This window comes from Marmota marmota, unplaced genomic scaffold (genome assembly GCF_001458135.2).
Source record: "Marmota marmota marmota unplaced genomic scaffold, marMar, whole genome shotgun sequence".
NCBI classification, from domain to species: domain Eukaryota; kingdom Metazoa; phylum Chordata; class Mammalia; order Rodentia; family Sciuridae; genus Marmota; species Marmota marmota.
Window position 1 is genome coordinate 6,262,799 of NW_026000057.1, and position 16,021 is coordinate 6,278,819.

The 16,021-nt window shown below is 38.2% G+C and overlaps 1 protein-coding gene and 1 non-coding gene across 4 annotated transcripts in view; one reads left to right on the forward strand and one right to left on the reverse strand.

Moving 5' to 3' along the window:
* The window catches only part of Nr3c2 (nuclear receptor subfamily 3 group C member 2), a 325,701-nt gene that overhangs the window by 181,647 nt on the left and 128,033 nt on the right, over positions 1-16,021 (reverse strand). The gene's annotated exons all lie outside the window — the stretch shown is intronic.
* Positions 7,226-7,297, forward strand: Trnaa-agc. The gene has a single exon. It is a non-coding gene; the product is annotated as a tRNA-Ala (tRNA).

Consider the following 16,021-nt stretch of genomic DNA (forward strand, 5'->3'; position numbering starts at 1 on the left):
CATACAAAGAGAAGGAGACTAATATGTGTACTAATTCCCCTTTTATGCCAATTGTTGATTGTTAAAATTTGTTTGAGAGGAGGGGTGGGGGGTAGTTGGGGAAAACAAGGAACAGAAGGAGAAACTGAGACTCATGCTATTTCTCTGCTCTGGGACAGGGGGCAGGCACCTTCTGGAGCACTGGATCTGCTCAGCCTCTGTCCCTCCATTTATTTTTTTCTGGTGCCCAGGTCTCGAACTTCAAGATCTCATGGATTTGACCTCCCCTTTGCTTTCTCTTACATCCCTTTGTTCCAGTTATAACAGAGGGCCTAGCCAATTATCCCTGGGGGGGGGGGAGTGGGTCATGAAAGATGAAACTATTTTTTTATTCCCCCCTCAAAACTAGCACTTGTAGTAACATACAAATGCAGAGATAACCATGAAACTGTAGCTGACTGTAACTGAAAGGAAGGTTTCAATTCACTTAAACATCCAGAACACTCTAGTCTATGTAACTACTATAATAATGTGTCCTGTATGAATAATGAAATGAGCACTTTATGTGGTCACATACTTTCAATCATTAACAAATATTTTTATTTACATTTTCTCCATGAATTAAGAAAATTAAATTGCAAAACATTCAAATTTTCATTGGGTATTTAAATTTTTTAAAAATCAGTGTTTTCTGAGATATGTACTATGTGCTTTCTCAATTTAAGGGCCAATGTTCGCCCTGGGGTTCGACTACTTCTTTTTGTATTATGAGATCTGGCTCAATATTCACATTCTCTGAATTTTTGTTTTCTATATTCTCTAGACTTTTCAATTCAGTCTATCAGTCAGTCAACAAGTATCTATACTATTTAGGGCATGATCCTAAATATTATGGGAAATGAAAAGATGACTCCTATCATTTCAAGGAATATGGAAATGAACATATATGAAGATAATCGTATCTAATATTTGTGAGTGCTATCAAATATACAGAAACTATGTCCTGAAGATAAAATATGAAAAGATAAATTTATTTTAGAGGCACTGATACTTTAGGCAGACCTTGAAGTATGGGTCAGATTTTAACACCTAAATGTTTTTAATAATGTTTCTCAATTTTTTAGATTGCTTGTTCACTACATGATAGACTTAAACAACAATTAAAAATAAAACCATTTTATGGAAGAGGAAAATTCTAAGAAAATTTGTCCAAGATAAATACACAGGCAAAGCCAAACACACCTTACAGTGTGTGAGTACATGCAATTGGGATAAAAGTAGAAAAGTCAAACGCGTTATTCCTTCGACAAACATTCATTGAGCAAGTTGTGTCAGCAGAGTACAGAGAGGACAGTGACAAAGTCCCCGCTGAGAAGAAGCACGGAAACAAAGAGGAAAGTCCCAAATTAAACACAGGGTATGTGTGGGTGGGCAGAGTGGGGGTGACAGCCATCCAGAGGGACAGAAATACCACGATATTGCCTAGGACTCATTTTACAAGAGAAATCTAGAGAATGACAAGAAGGGTGATAGGGAAAGGAAAGGAAAATCCAGGAGCAGATAGATACAAAGGGTATTGAGGAAGTGATCAGAGAAGGTCACAAGTACAACACGAGGTTAACAGCAAGAGCAGGGACGATGGCACTGAGGAGAGAGCGCCAGGGTTGGATCCAGGAAGACGAGACTGGAGGGCTGGGCTAGGAAAACAAGGAACAGAGCAGCAATGAAGTGAGGGATGAGGTGAGAAGGAAAAGGACACACGGAAAACCACGGGGACCTGATTTTCAATAGCCTGTCAAGCAGGGAACTTCAGGAAAAGTCAACGGTAATTCTAATGGACCTTGCTTACGAGGAAGGTCCGGTAAGCCCCTTTCATCCACTATGTGGAACTGAAAGGACAAGACACACATAAGCATCGTGCAAATTACAACTTCAACAAGCTACCATACTGTGAGACCGATGCGGCCTCTCAAAGGAATATATTTCAGATAAATGAGATGAGGTCATAATCCGTAGGATGTACCGTGTTGCCCTCTGCCAAGGGCTATGTCCACAGAGAACCCCCTGATACCCCAATAGCTCTCAGTGGTGTTCCTATTGGGACTGCTGCCGACAAGTGCTTCAAGAATCCTGAAAGACCGTCAAATTGAAAAGGTGTTAACCACCTCAGGTTCACATGATGGATGCTTTTCAGTTGAATTTTGCACTTATGAGTCATACACTCGGCACCTTATCTATTATTATTATTATTTTGTAATTCAGTTGGCAGAAGGCTCTTCTAATTTTTCTCTCCACTTTCAGAATATAGAAGGGAAAGTGCTAAAACTTATGCAATCTAATAAAATCCAGCATATGATAATTCAATCTAATTCTTGGTTAATTCATAAGCATAGCTTAGACAATCAATAACTTAGTTCATTAATTTATATTTGATTCCATTGGCTTCTGGCAAATCATTATTCAATGTTTAATAGTTATGACAGAAATATAAAAGGACATGAACTCCTTCATATCAAAAAGGAGACAACCGAGGCTGGGGGTGATTTCCCAGCTCCTCTCCACTGGTGTGAGTGATGCCTACACTACCATTCCCATCCCAATTACATTCACTTCAGGAAATACTTTCCTGGCCTCTCACCTCAAACCTTGTCCCACATGAGAAATAAGACTGTAAAAAAAGACCAACAGTGCAGCAGCGCAGGACGGGGCCCTAGTGAAGCAGTGGGGAGGACACTATAGGACAAATCCCTGGGATTTGTTGCTCTTGGTTACTTTCCATATATAATGTATATGGAAATATATGAATATTAAATGTATTATATATGGAAAGGCTCTCGGGGATATATCCCCCAATCTACTCTTTGGGTCTGCAGTAAAAAGGTGTGACATGTTATTACTACGTGAAACACAGTTTGCTGAGAGGAATACATGAATGAATGAACCAGAGAAGGAAATATGCCTAGGTGTTCATTTATAGCTCAGGCAGAGTCAAGTCTAAGTCCACTTTCAATAACACCAACAATCTTCACTCTTACCTAGAGGAACGTTGGATTTCTTCCTTCCTTCCTTCCTTAAAACAAATCACTAAGTGAATAACATACATTCCGGTTGTTTATCACAAGGATTCCTGGTAGTCCACCTCACTGTCAAGAATCTCATGGTTATTAATAGCCCTCTTACCAGCAAGGAAGGGGGAAAGACTGATAGCTTTCTTTCTTGTGAGCCACACTTTATTTCAGACTGACAAGTAGAGCTCCAGCGAAAGTTTCTGCCATCAGATGGCACGGTGGCCCAAGGCACTGTAACTTCAGGCCATACCGTCAAACCTTCTGACCTTCAAGGGGGAGAGGAAGGGCATTAGCATGTGCTGACCTTAAAAGCATGGCAGTGCTGGGGTTTTCACATGTATCGTTTTATTTAATCCTTGAGCAAGTCTTCTCAGTAAAGATCACAGTCCCCATTTGGTAGATGAGGAAGTCAAGAGAAAAAGTAAAATACGTTGCCTTCTGGTTACAGAGCAGGGACTGGCAGGGGTGGGCTCAGACTCAGGTTTGGAGGACTCAGAAGGCAGTTCTCTCCATCTCCCTGGACTCCAGCAGCACAGGGTTCACTTCTGGAGGCTGCATCTGTTACTGTGAGTGCAGCAGCTTTGAGAGTGCTATTCTGGAACTGCCATGGATTACATCATACTGAATGAGTGAACCAAGGGTCTCAGAAGAGACCAGGGTCCAGAATGTTTTCGGACACATGGAAGAAGTTATTTTCTCTTTGTTGTGAGCTTTATTGCAGACATGGATAACCCTAAGAAAAATGCTCAAGGCTTTCTAATCAGTAACTTGCATTGTGGAAAAGGAAGAAAAACTGGCTCTTGCCCAAACCACAAAGCTGGAGTTGCTTAGGTTCTAGTGGCAGCAAAACACCTGGTTTACAGATAGGGCCAGGGAGCGTACTGCAGCTTCTGAAATTAAAAAGCCCCCTCCTTAGGCACACACTGCAGCCGCTTTGGGGCCCTTCATGTAGCGATATGACAAAACAACTTAGTCACACTCAAATCTGTGTTACTTCAAAACATTTGATGCTTTCTTGTATAATTTCTGTCAACGTTCTATTTAATACTTGTGGTATGCTATAAAATACCCGATTCTTTCATAGAATGAATTCTAAAGGAAAAGAACATGTTATTTTTACCCAAATAATGCTTTTACAATATGTTTTTAAAAGATAATTAAGTAAAATTTTATGGATCACATGTTTTGTAATTAATGTATGACTAGGAGTCAGGAAGCAATGTATTAAATAGAAATAACTGGAAAATGTTTGCTTTATCTACAGTGACACTGCAGGATAAGCCTGGGTATGTGGCACAAATAAGTCTGCTATTTAAATTTCTCCAGTAGCTCAAACTCTCATATAAGATTACAAGGAAAACGAATAGAGTTTCCTTGGTTCATACTAAACTGCGAAAATATTGCAAGATTATAAAGCCAGTTGATAACAGTATCACAGCATCTCCAAACTGTCTGGGTTACTGGCTTTTAAGTCCGTATCTGCTGTCTTCTGTACTACTTTTATTTAGCTGTTCATGAATATCTAGGTCAATAAAAATCAGGTTGTACAGACGTAAGGACAAATAATCTGATCATATGAATCAACTGTTTAGATTCTACAGCCATAAAAATTACTTGTGATTCACTTCTACAAATAACTGCATGAATCTTCATAATGACCATATGGTCCCTGGGAGGGGGAAAAAAAAGGAAAATTCAGCCAAATCTGTTATTTCATTAAGTAAAATGGCCAGAACAGTCATTCTTAGCTCATCTCATGGAATCCAGTGAAGGAAATAGGGTACCTCTTTCCTGAATAAATCCAGGAGACGACCACAGATCAGATCAACCAGGATAAGGAAGTCAGTCATGTGACCGGCAAGTACAGACACTTTCTAAACAGTCATACGTAGCCAGTTTTAGATGTGAGATGGAATATGGGGTTAAAGAAATCTGAATCCAGTCAAAATCGAAATCAAATCCATTAGAATGAATTCAACCTCCTATTTTCCAGACATCAACATAAATACACCAATTAAAATCAATAATAGCAGAAAGCTCCTAGCATAGTTCTGCCCGCGATGACTTCTCAATCACGGACAAAAGGAGGCACAACTGTCTTCTGAATGGGAGAGCCACTACAGTCAAGCGCTCCAGACGTTCCTGCTGCACCACATTCTTATTCTGCATCTGTATTTCCTGTTCGCTAGTGGCAGAATACTAATTTCAACTATTTTCAGCGAAAGCCCCAGATAATGTAGCACTTTCATGTTATTTAAACAAAAACTAGAGAAAAGGGGCGAGGAAGGGATCACCCATGAGGCTGCTCAACCCAGCTTTCCATTATTTAACACAGAATTATCAGCCCGGCATGGTAACCATTTTTCTCCCCTCCTTCTTCTAATGTTTTTGAATTCCGATCAGGGCTGTTACTACTGTTTCTAACTTTGTACCCTCTTTTGCAAGCATTCACAAGCCCCTCATTAAAGCCCTGGGAAGCCTTCCTATCTGATGCTCTGCCAGGCACTGTCCTTGTGGACACAATGCATGCAGGTTATTAGCTTGATGCGCATCATTCAGCAGGCTGTCTTACAATTTCACTGATCATCATCTAGTAAGAGGGAATTGCTGCCTTGCCCATGGCTTTTAGATTTATGTAATTAACCAAAATTAGCTAGATGTTTAAAACACAATGCCAGCCCACTCATTTATTTTTGGAAGAACACTTTCGTGAACACAATGAGTGGGCTGATTTGTAATTGCCAACTTAAACTGTCAAAGTTTCCTATAAAATTACTATACTTAAAAAATTCAAATTCTATTAAGGTGAATAGCATGAAAAGAAAACTATGTGATAAAATAATCTGGTACCATATTATTTGCATTTTAGTTTACTATTAGATTTAACCAAGTCTTAGTATGAACTATTTCACACAGGTGTATATTGTAAATATTATCTATTTACAGTAACTCTGAGAAAAGTGTGTACTGGTGTGTAGTTACATACCTCTACAAAAACATCACATGAACAAAATAACACACAGAAACTGTATCATTCAGAAGTTCTTAACCTAAGACAAAAAAATTAGAAGGTGCCAATTACATGCTAAACATTATAGTACACAGATAATACCTTAAGGAGGAGCTTCAAGTTTTTTTTTCCTAAAAAATATTTTTGCTTGCATTTTATCAAATTTACCTTTATAAAAATCGATGGAAACATATTAACTATATTTTTCATACAGGGCCTGAAGAACAGAACATCAACATTATTTCCATATAATCATTTCCATAAAAAACAGTCCGTAAATAGAACAGAGAAAAGCTGAAATTAAAACCCGGCTCTCATTACTCCTGGTTATTGCAAGTTCCATTAACACCGCTGTACAAGTATTATGAATTTTAATGTTTGCCAAATCTTGTTTTGAATAATTTAAGAGAAATTCAAACTACTCCATAGCTTAGTTTCTTTCTATATAAGAGGACAATAATACCCACCCTCATAAGGATCTAGTAATACATAAATATCTTCTAATTAGTTATGCAAATAGCACAAAGCAGCTGTTATAAAACAGGTGCTCACAACTCATTCATTTTTAATCAAACAGTCAATATTAATTCAGCATGCCTAAGTGCCGGGCATTGTTCTGGGCACCTGGGAGGACAAATCAGACTGTCCATGCTCACTCGGAGCTGTTATTCTGGTGGAACGGTCAGGAAAAGTTTGTCTCATGGCAGAAATGCCAACAAGTGGGCCCTCGGTCAACCTGTCCTCGCCCCAGTATTGAGCACATGGTTACTGGGCCCCAGCCAATTCTCTGGAGCACATGAAAGGTTTTAAGATTTGAATCCTGTCCAGCGGCTTTACTTCTTCTCTCAGATACCCTGTCTGCTCCTTTCTTTCTGAATCTACCCTGTCTTCCTGTCTCTACCCAGTTGATACAAAACAGGTGCTTCAAATTGTGCCAAACACAGGAGTTTCATCCAGGAAGGTGGCTGGGAGTAGGGACAGGGGTGGTTTGGAAAAATAGTCAATTAGCCTCACCTGAGTCAGAGCAGCTGTCTCTACTTTATCTGTTTCATGTCTTTTACATAATACATTGGACCTCCAGTGCAAGATTCTGGTGTGAATAAATAACTTCAGCTCTGAAGGAATGTTTGGAGTAGAAAAGTGTGCCAATTTAAAATAGATCCCTGGCTGGGGTATGGCTCAGTGGCAGAGCATGTGCTTAGCATGTACAAGGCCCTGGGTTCAATCCCCAGCACCCAAAACAAACAAAAACAAATAAAAGACAGTCCATTCTTTAACAGGTCGGGTATAGGGAAAAAAAAAAAGGAGGGTCAGGTAGGAGGAAATTAAAGAGACACGAGGCAGGAGGACCCCAAGTTTGCGGACAGCCTGGGCAACTCAGGGAGACTGTGTGTCTGTGTGTGTGTGTGTGTGTGTGTGTGTGTGTGTGTGTGTGAGAGAGAGAGAGAGAGAGAGACAGACAGACAGACACACACACACATGGAGGGAACATGCTGGGGGTGCCACTCAGTGATAAAGTACCCTTAGATTTAATTCCTAGTACCATATTTTAAAAAGGGGGCAGGGACTGATTCTTAACTGAATCCTGGTTTGAGCAAGTCTGTCTCAAAAAGGCATGCTTGGGACAACCAAAGGAAATTTAAATATGAAACAGGTATGAAATTGCTGATTTTATCAGGTATCACTTTCAGTCTGTCATATGGCAAAACAGACATTTTAAAAAATGTATACTGTAGTTTTTGGAAGTAAAAAAGCCATGGCCATGATGTCTCCAGTATTTCCAGGCCTCTCCAAATCCAAGATGATATAAATGTGACAAATAGTAAATAATTACTAAACCCTCTCTCGCTGTTCTGTACATTTGATGTTTTTTCATAATAAATGGTCTTTTAAAATACAGCATGCTACTTAAAAATTACATAATCCAATTACAACATTTAAAAAAATATATTAAAATGACTCACTGAAAACCATAAAGAAAATGAATGTTGTCTTAGTGCATTCAGGCTGCCATAACAAAACATCTTAACGGGGTAACTCACAAACAACAGACATTGATCGCCTCCCTTGAGTGATAGAAGTGAGTCTCTAAGGCCATTGTAACAAACAGAACGGCAAAAATGATACTGGATGATATGAACGAATGCGACTTCCTGACTCCATCTCTTCTCCCCTTTCCTTTCTTTTCTGGCTTGCTTGCTCTGATGAAGTGAGAGGCCATGTCTCATGCACACTGCCCTGAGGAGTGGTTCAAGTGGCAAAGACCAGCAGTATCTAGGAACTGAGGCCCAAAGCTCAACAACCTGTAAAGACATGAATCCTGCCACAAAAATGTGAGCCCACCTGGAAGCAAATCCACTGCAGGGGACTGCAGCCTGTGAGACCCGGTGTTAATCTGCTAAGGTTGCCAAAACCAAATCCCAGAGACCACAAGCAACTCAAACTTCTTTCTCACATTGTTGGAGGCTGGAACTCCAAGATCAAGATTTTGGCAGGTTTAGTTTCTTTTGAGGCCTCCTTCCCTCTCTTGCAGATGACCATCTCATTTTTGTGCCTTTACATGATCTTTTTTGCACCCATAGGGTACACACATGTCTATCTAAGTTTCCTCTCACAGGAACATTGCCATAGGATTAGGGCTCCAAATGCTTTATTTTAACTTAATTTCTTCTTTGAGGACCTTATCTCCACAAAGAGCTACAATCTGAGGTACAGTGAATTAGAACTTCAATATATGGATTTGGGGGAGGGAGGTGGGACACACAATTCAGCTCTCAACAGACACTAAAGCAAAGGCCCTAACTAAGAGTTGCTTTTGGTTTCCTGACCTACAGAAAATTGGAGAAAATAAACCTTGTTCCAAAACATTATGATTTGGGTTAATTTATTATGTGGCAACATGTAACTAATATATCAGGCAAAATAATTTTCACCATTCTCATTTGGCCCAGTGAAAAAACTACTTTATAAAAACTTTTCACATGAATTTAAACATTACCTAAATTTTCATACCATATCTTTCTGGTTTTGGAGGTATTTCTTATACATGAAATGGCCAATGTCTTTGAATGCAAATTATTACTCACCAACATATCTTATAAACACCTATTCCAGATCTGAAATACTTCTCTACCAGATTCCAGTTTACCATTACTTCTGGTACTATTCTTACATCACTGAAATATTATTTTGAAGGTTTTGAGATTTGAGTTCGAAGAGAGTATGGTCATTGTCTATATTCTATAGATGCAAAATACTTTCATTTTAACATTTATAATCACCCATCTGAATAAGCAATCCATTGATTTTTTTCATCTCTATATTATCTGTTTCCCCATTCACCTTTGTATACAATCCTGCCCTCAGCACTTGACCACTTACAAATCATATCAATAAATTAACATTTTTATTAAAAGATGATACATGTATCAGTTTTCTGGACTAACATCTAATTTTTATTCCAATTATTACTTAAAATGAATGATTCACATCACTCAAAAGTCAATAAACATGCTCTCTCTTTCCATTTCCTTACCACTGCCTCCTTGTTAATTATCAACCTGTAACTAAATTATGACATTAAAGTTATTTTTTTCTAGAAATTCCAAGAAACTCTCCCACTTAAGCCTTTATGTCCAGGATTTATAGTTTGTTACAGAAGGGAAAAAAATTATGGACAATACCTCAAATTCACCTCTTTGATACACTATTTTCCAAACATGACTCTGTGCCTATTTTTTAAGATATGAAATTTATCTCAGAGGACTGCTTTGTACACTATTTTTCAAATGTACTGTTTTGGTTGATCCTACTTCTGTAATTGTCATCGTATGGGATGTTAGTCCCTCAAGTCCAGTCTGTGTCTGCAAGCACCACCATTTGTTCAGTTCTCAGCACTATTTACTTTCCATCTTTTATTCTCACTGTACTATGAATAATCTCCAGCTACTTAAATCCCTTAACATTTTTAAGACATTGTCTTCCTATGGAGCAAATGCTACCAAAGCATCATAATTTCTACTTTCATTTACTCAAAGTAATATAATTCTTTTCTTTCCTTTTGAGTTGTCTTTTAATAATCTTTAATATACTTTTATATTTTTATTTTTTTCCAATTTTTTCTCTTTTGACTTTTATTATACTTTATTACCACTATCTCTGGATATAATTTATAGCATGCAGAAGATTAACCACTTTATACACACAGAATCACCCTGTCATACTGATATTTTCTGTAAGAAATTGTCATTCTGGTTCTAGATTTATCTCTCAGGTTTTCTTAGCTGAAATGCCGTCTGGCATGTATTAACGCCTACTAAATATGTATTGCTTTATATAACTATATATTAAAAAGAAAAATGTAAAATGTCATGTAATTATTGCTAAAATCCTTATTACGATAAACACCACACATCACAGAAAGGGATCTAAATGACAGAATTCTAATATTCTATACAACATTTTGCTGCAATGATTTATACAGTCAGAATGGGATGATCTAGCTATAAAAATGTGCTAGTTCCCCCATCCCTGTGTGACCAAGGTTACAGTCCATAGCAATCCCTTCCCAGGGTGTGAGTTTTCTCTAAGATTGTGGCTTGAGGGAGAATGAGGGATGAGGATACAGGAAATTTTAATAAAGTCTTTAAAGAAATTCAAATATCTGAGTTCTTAACTTTCTCTCTACTACAGCTGTCAAAGGTCTCTGGACTACTCAGGGCTATTATCAGGAACTGGGCAACCGAACTAGACATAATTCTGATATGATAGGTTAAAGTCTACAGAAAAATTGAATTTGATGGATAAGCTCTTAGAATGCACCTATTTTGTATATTCTGTTAAACAAGGCAAAGCACACTCACTGCCTTCAAGGTACCAGGGCTACAACAGGCAAAGGGAACTGCAGAGGTGATACCAAGTAAGAGCTGGAAAGAACTCCAAAACGCATATTGATTTAGAGCTTCTGATAGAATGTGTGATATGAAACCAAGTTAACAATTAACTTCATGGTTAGAAGACCTTGAAAGATCTCAAAGTAACTACATCTGAATTCACAGCAAGCATTCTTCTGAGTTTTTAAATTTAAACTTAGAATTATAATGAGGGAAGTTTTATTCTTCTTTCCAACAACCACAAGGCCATGGACATCCATATATAATACAGACATCAGACAACCATCAGAATGTTGTCCACAGGGAAAAACAAATTAGATATAAACAGTTCTCCAAAAAAGCCAGCCCAGTTACAATCATTCATTCGGAACGTGAAACTCCTCACTTGGGGGTGAGAAAGGAGATGATTCTGTTATAGTAGTTTTCAGACCGGACTGAGCATCAGAATCCACTGGATAAAAGGGTATCTCATCTACTGGATCATTCTTCTAGAGATAGCTGTTCAGGACACCCAGGCAGTGATTGCTGTCCCCCAGACAAGGCCTATGGGTGCCAAAATTGGTTCAGCATGACCAGAGAGTTATTCCTTTCTCTAATCCATCACTGACTGGAGATGCCTTAACAACAACAGGTGCAGCTAAAATACTGTCATTTTAGATTACATCCTACAATCCCCCAGGTCTTGCTCTTCACTATGAGACATTTGCCTTCTTGTGACAGCTTTCTGTGTTTAGGGTCTGCTCTAAATGTTGACTATGTTCTAAACACAGGAGAAGGGGACAAACCAAGGGCTTGACCCAGACTTGCTCACGGCTTCTAATGGAGTAAGAGATCAGTTTGCTGATCTACATGTTAGATGTCATCACTCTGGATCTTCTAGAGATAATGGTTACAAAAGTCCTGCCAGAAATGAAAGTTGCCAACCACCAGTGACCTCCTCACACATGATACTGGATTGCTGGGAGCCCCTGACCTGCTCTCCTTTTTATGGGAATAGGTACCCCTTGCCTTCGAAGTCCTAAAGGTTGTCTTTGGTTTTCAAAGACACTTCTTTCAACACACCCAGACCCTCGATGAGGGAGTCGGCCCTACTGAGTGTCCTTTTGCGTATCTGTTCACTGTTTCAAAAACCAATCCTATAAATTACCAGTGGATACAAGCACCAACTCTGCAAACAAAGCTAGGTTCAAATCACGGTGTCTCACCTAGCCCCTTGTGATCTTGGGTTAAACATCTACTGCCTCCGAGCCACAGATTGCTCGTCTGTAAAATGGAACTACTTCTTGCTTCACTGTCATCTTGAGCATCAGCTGAGACAAGTGCTTGGCACAGTACAAGGAGCATGGTCAGCAGTCTATTCCAATTCCCAAATACGTGTCACAAATTTGGACAAGTACTATATGGAAGTCCCATCCTTAATTTTAAATAAAGCTCAGGTAATTCCTTCTATATTACCAATCAGTTTTACATTTACATTTTGCATTGTTATATGTTTTTCCTGTATATGGACAAGCTGTGTGTTGCTATTTTTGACGGTATAGTATATCAACAGGGAATATTTTAACCACATCAGTATCTACTTGCTCAGAAAACAATTCTTTATCCTATTTTCTATTATAATTCAGCAAGTACCTCAAACATGAACAATCTAAATCCCAACCTAATAGTAGAGTGCCTGTACCATTCCAGCTCAAAAATTCCTTTTATAGCTCCTCATTGATATTAGACTATCTGTCTCTTTCTAATACCATTAATCAAATGATAATAAAATAAGTATTCTCTTATTATTTAAGTGTTGACAAAGATATGAAACATTCAAAACCCAAACATTTAAAATTATTCACAAAAAAGTGAAAACTATAAAAGAGATGGGGGAAGATTATTAAATCTTGCCTGAGTTTAGACATTCCACACAATGGAAGTTTTTCTTTAAGATATATTATAAGATCATCTTTCCTGAAACTCGGAATATATTGATAAAGCAAAATAAAATTGTGAAAAAATAATAGAATGAAATGAGAAATACTTCTAAGAATGAAAAATAAGCATTGTCCTGAATACAGTCCGAAATGCACAAACAGCCCAGGTTGAGAAGCCACAGCGTCAGGCTTCAGCAGCAGTACCCACTTCCCTCCTCATTCATCCTAATTCACTATATGCAGCTTGAACTCCACAGAGTAAATGCAGAGACATTTTTTATATTTACGGTTTCTGGGCAGTATCTATGTCATCCCTTCCCTATTGAATGTCTTCTTCTGCTAGCTCAGCCTGCCACAACTCCCACTCAGCCTGAAATACCATGCCCCAAGGCTGGCACCAATGCACACCTGCCTGCTCCTCCAAGATAGAGGAGCTTCTCCTCTCCCACACCCTCACCACTGTGTTACTGCACATCTGTCCAACACATGTGGACTCTCCTCTATTAGAACCTAAACTCAACCAGGTGAGAACTAGTCCCTACTGACCATTCACCTTTCCTTCATAAGCTCAGTAGAGGCTATTGCACAAAACCACTGCAATAGATGCATCCTGAAAGGATTTTCACTGATAGGATGATAGGATCCTACCTTTGCACGGCAGCCCCTCACTTCCATAGTACTGGGAGTGCTCACAGGCTGCAGCTCGATAGGCTCTACAAAATTTGTTATTTTTTATTATAGAATCAACCTATTTTATCCAGAAATATAGGAAGCACAGAACAATTTTTACTCAAGTTAATACTTTGTTTGAAGCAAAGACATCCCTAAAATAAGTTGAGGCAAAAATTAAATTAAATTAAAAAGAAATCTGAGTCGCTGTTGTAGCCTGGATCTTAAATGTTCCTCAAAGGCCATACACTAAAGGCTTGGGCACCAGCCTGTGGCATTACTTGGAGATGCTAGAGTCTTTAGGGGGTGAGGCACGGTGGGAGGAAGTTAGGTCACTGGGAGAGTGACAGTGAGATGGATATTGGGACCCTATCCCTGTCTTTTTTGTTTGTTTGTTTCCAGGACACCATGAGGTGAACAAGTACCCCTCTGCCACATCCTCTACCATGATGTTCTTCTGCCTTGCGACAGTCTCCAACAACCGGGTCAAGCAACCACAGACTAAAACTTTCAGTCAAAATAGAACTTTCCTTCTTTAAGTTGATTTATTTCCAGTATTTTGTCATAGAAATGTCTAATATAGTCCCAATACAGGACCAGGGAGATCAATCTAGGATGAACTTAGGTGGGTCACAAAAGGTCTTATTGGATTTTTATTCTCCTTAAACCAATGAACAAAACATGTATTTATTTAGCAACACCTTTATTTTTAAAAATTATTTTGAAGGATGAAAGGAGTATTGTTTTTTTACTGTCAACTTACTTACCTGCATTCCATCATCATTTAAGATGGTACCATATTTCTGGGGATTGACACCCCTCCCCCCAAATAGCAATATTCACAGTTATTCCTTAAAAATCTATAAAAAATTCTAAATTGGAAAAGGCAGAAACAAGTAATATCTTATTTTATCCCATTATATTCAGCAATAAAAGAGAACACTGTCTAATTAGAATCTTTTATTTGTTTTCTTCCTTCATTTTGGGACATTATACTTTTCATAATCACATCATCATTGAAACCAAATGACTTCATTCTTAAGAAAAGTGGATTGTTTTTAATGATTCACTGTCTTTATGATTTCAATCTGCTCTGTAACGATCTGACCAATTAAAAGAACACATGTGCCCGAAACATATGAGAAAACTTTCTATTGCCACAAACAAGAGGGGGGCCGAATCAGGTGGCCATTTCATTCTATGAATGGCAACAACTGACTAATAGAATAAATGTTTGAAATAATAGCCACCCATACAAACAATCTAAGCCTCAGACCAAGCATACACAAAACATAACTTCCAAGTACTGAAAATTCTATGTTTAAAATTCTAAATATTGAATATTTAAGTAACATTAAAGAGTGATTATTGTTAGGCTTGAGATCTAGAACATAAATAAGAAAGATATTTGCTTTGTTTTATAATACAACAGAAGAATTAAAAGTACCTGGATATATTTATTTAGACAAACATTATCCGATTAAATACCTACTAGTCCTAATTACAAAACAAAATTTAAAAATCACCTGCTCAGTTCTACTGGCCACATTTCAGTTGTTCAAAAGCTACATGCTGCTAGTAGCGACCATGTTGAATAACTCAGAATAAACATGTTCATCAACACAGAAAGTTCTATTGGACAGTACTGTGAGATAATAACAATAAAAATTGTTTACAAATGAATCAATGGTTAAATAACTTAGCTAATGAACAAACAAACCTATTAAAATATAAATTTCCAAATTAAATATGGGGAAGGCTCAAAATCGCTCAGACGTTCAACATTATTTTTTATCCTCAATCATCATGGTCATTAATCATTAAAATAGCTTCACTTAGAAAATGTGCAAGTTGGGAAAAAGCCCATGTGTTCTAACTTTAAGAAATACCAAAACACACAGGATTAACAGAATAATTCATAGAGTAATGATAGAGCTCTTTAAAAATACACCGAGATGTTAAAAGTCATTCTACATACCTACCAGAATGGCTAAAAATGTACAACACAAAATGTGGGGGGGGGAATATGGAGAGGGGGTGGTCAGTATAAAATGCTAAGCCTCAGTACTTCCTTGTAAGACTAAACATAAATGAGTCCCATGGCCCAACAACTACCTGGTAGATACTTCTTGGGAAAGGAAGCCATGTGCACAGGAAGACCTGGAGTAGAACATTCAGTGGAGCAGCCTATCAAGAAAGGATGAGCTGTGGCCTAGGCAATGGATTCTTACGCAGCAGGAAAAAGGAATTATGCACAACATGAATAAACCCCAAACATATCCTTTCAGCTGGGAGCACACACTCTATGATCCCATTATGTGAAGTTACAGAACTCACAAAACTAACCTATGGTAAAAACAAATCAAAACAGCCCAGGACTCTGTTGGCCTGTGGAAGAGGGCTGGGGAGAGGGATGAATGGGGTGATGGCAAGGTACTTGTACCTTGGTTCCCATTTTTAGAACTTATAGGTTTGGGTTTTTAG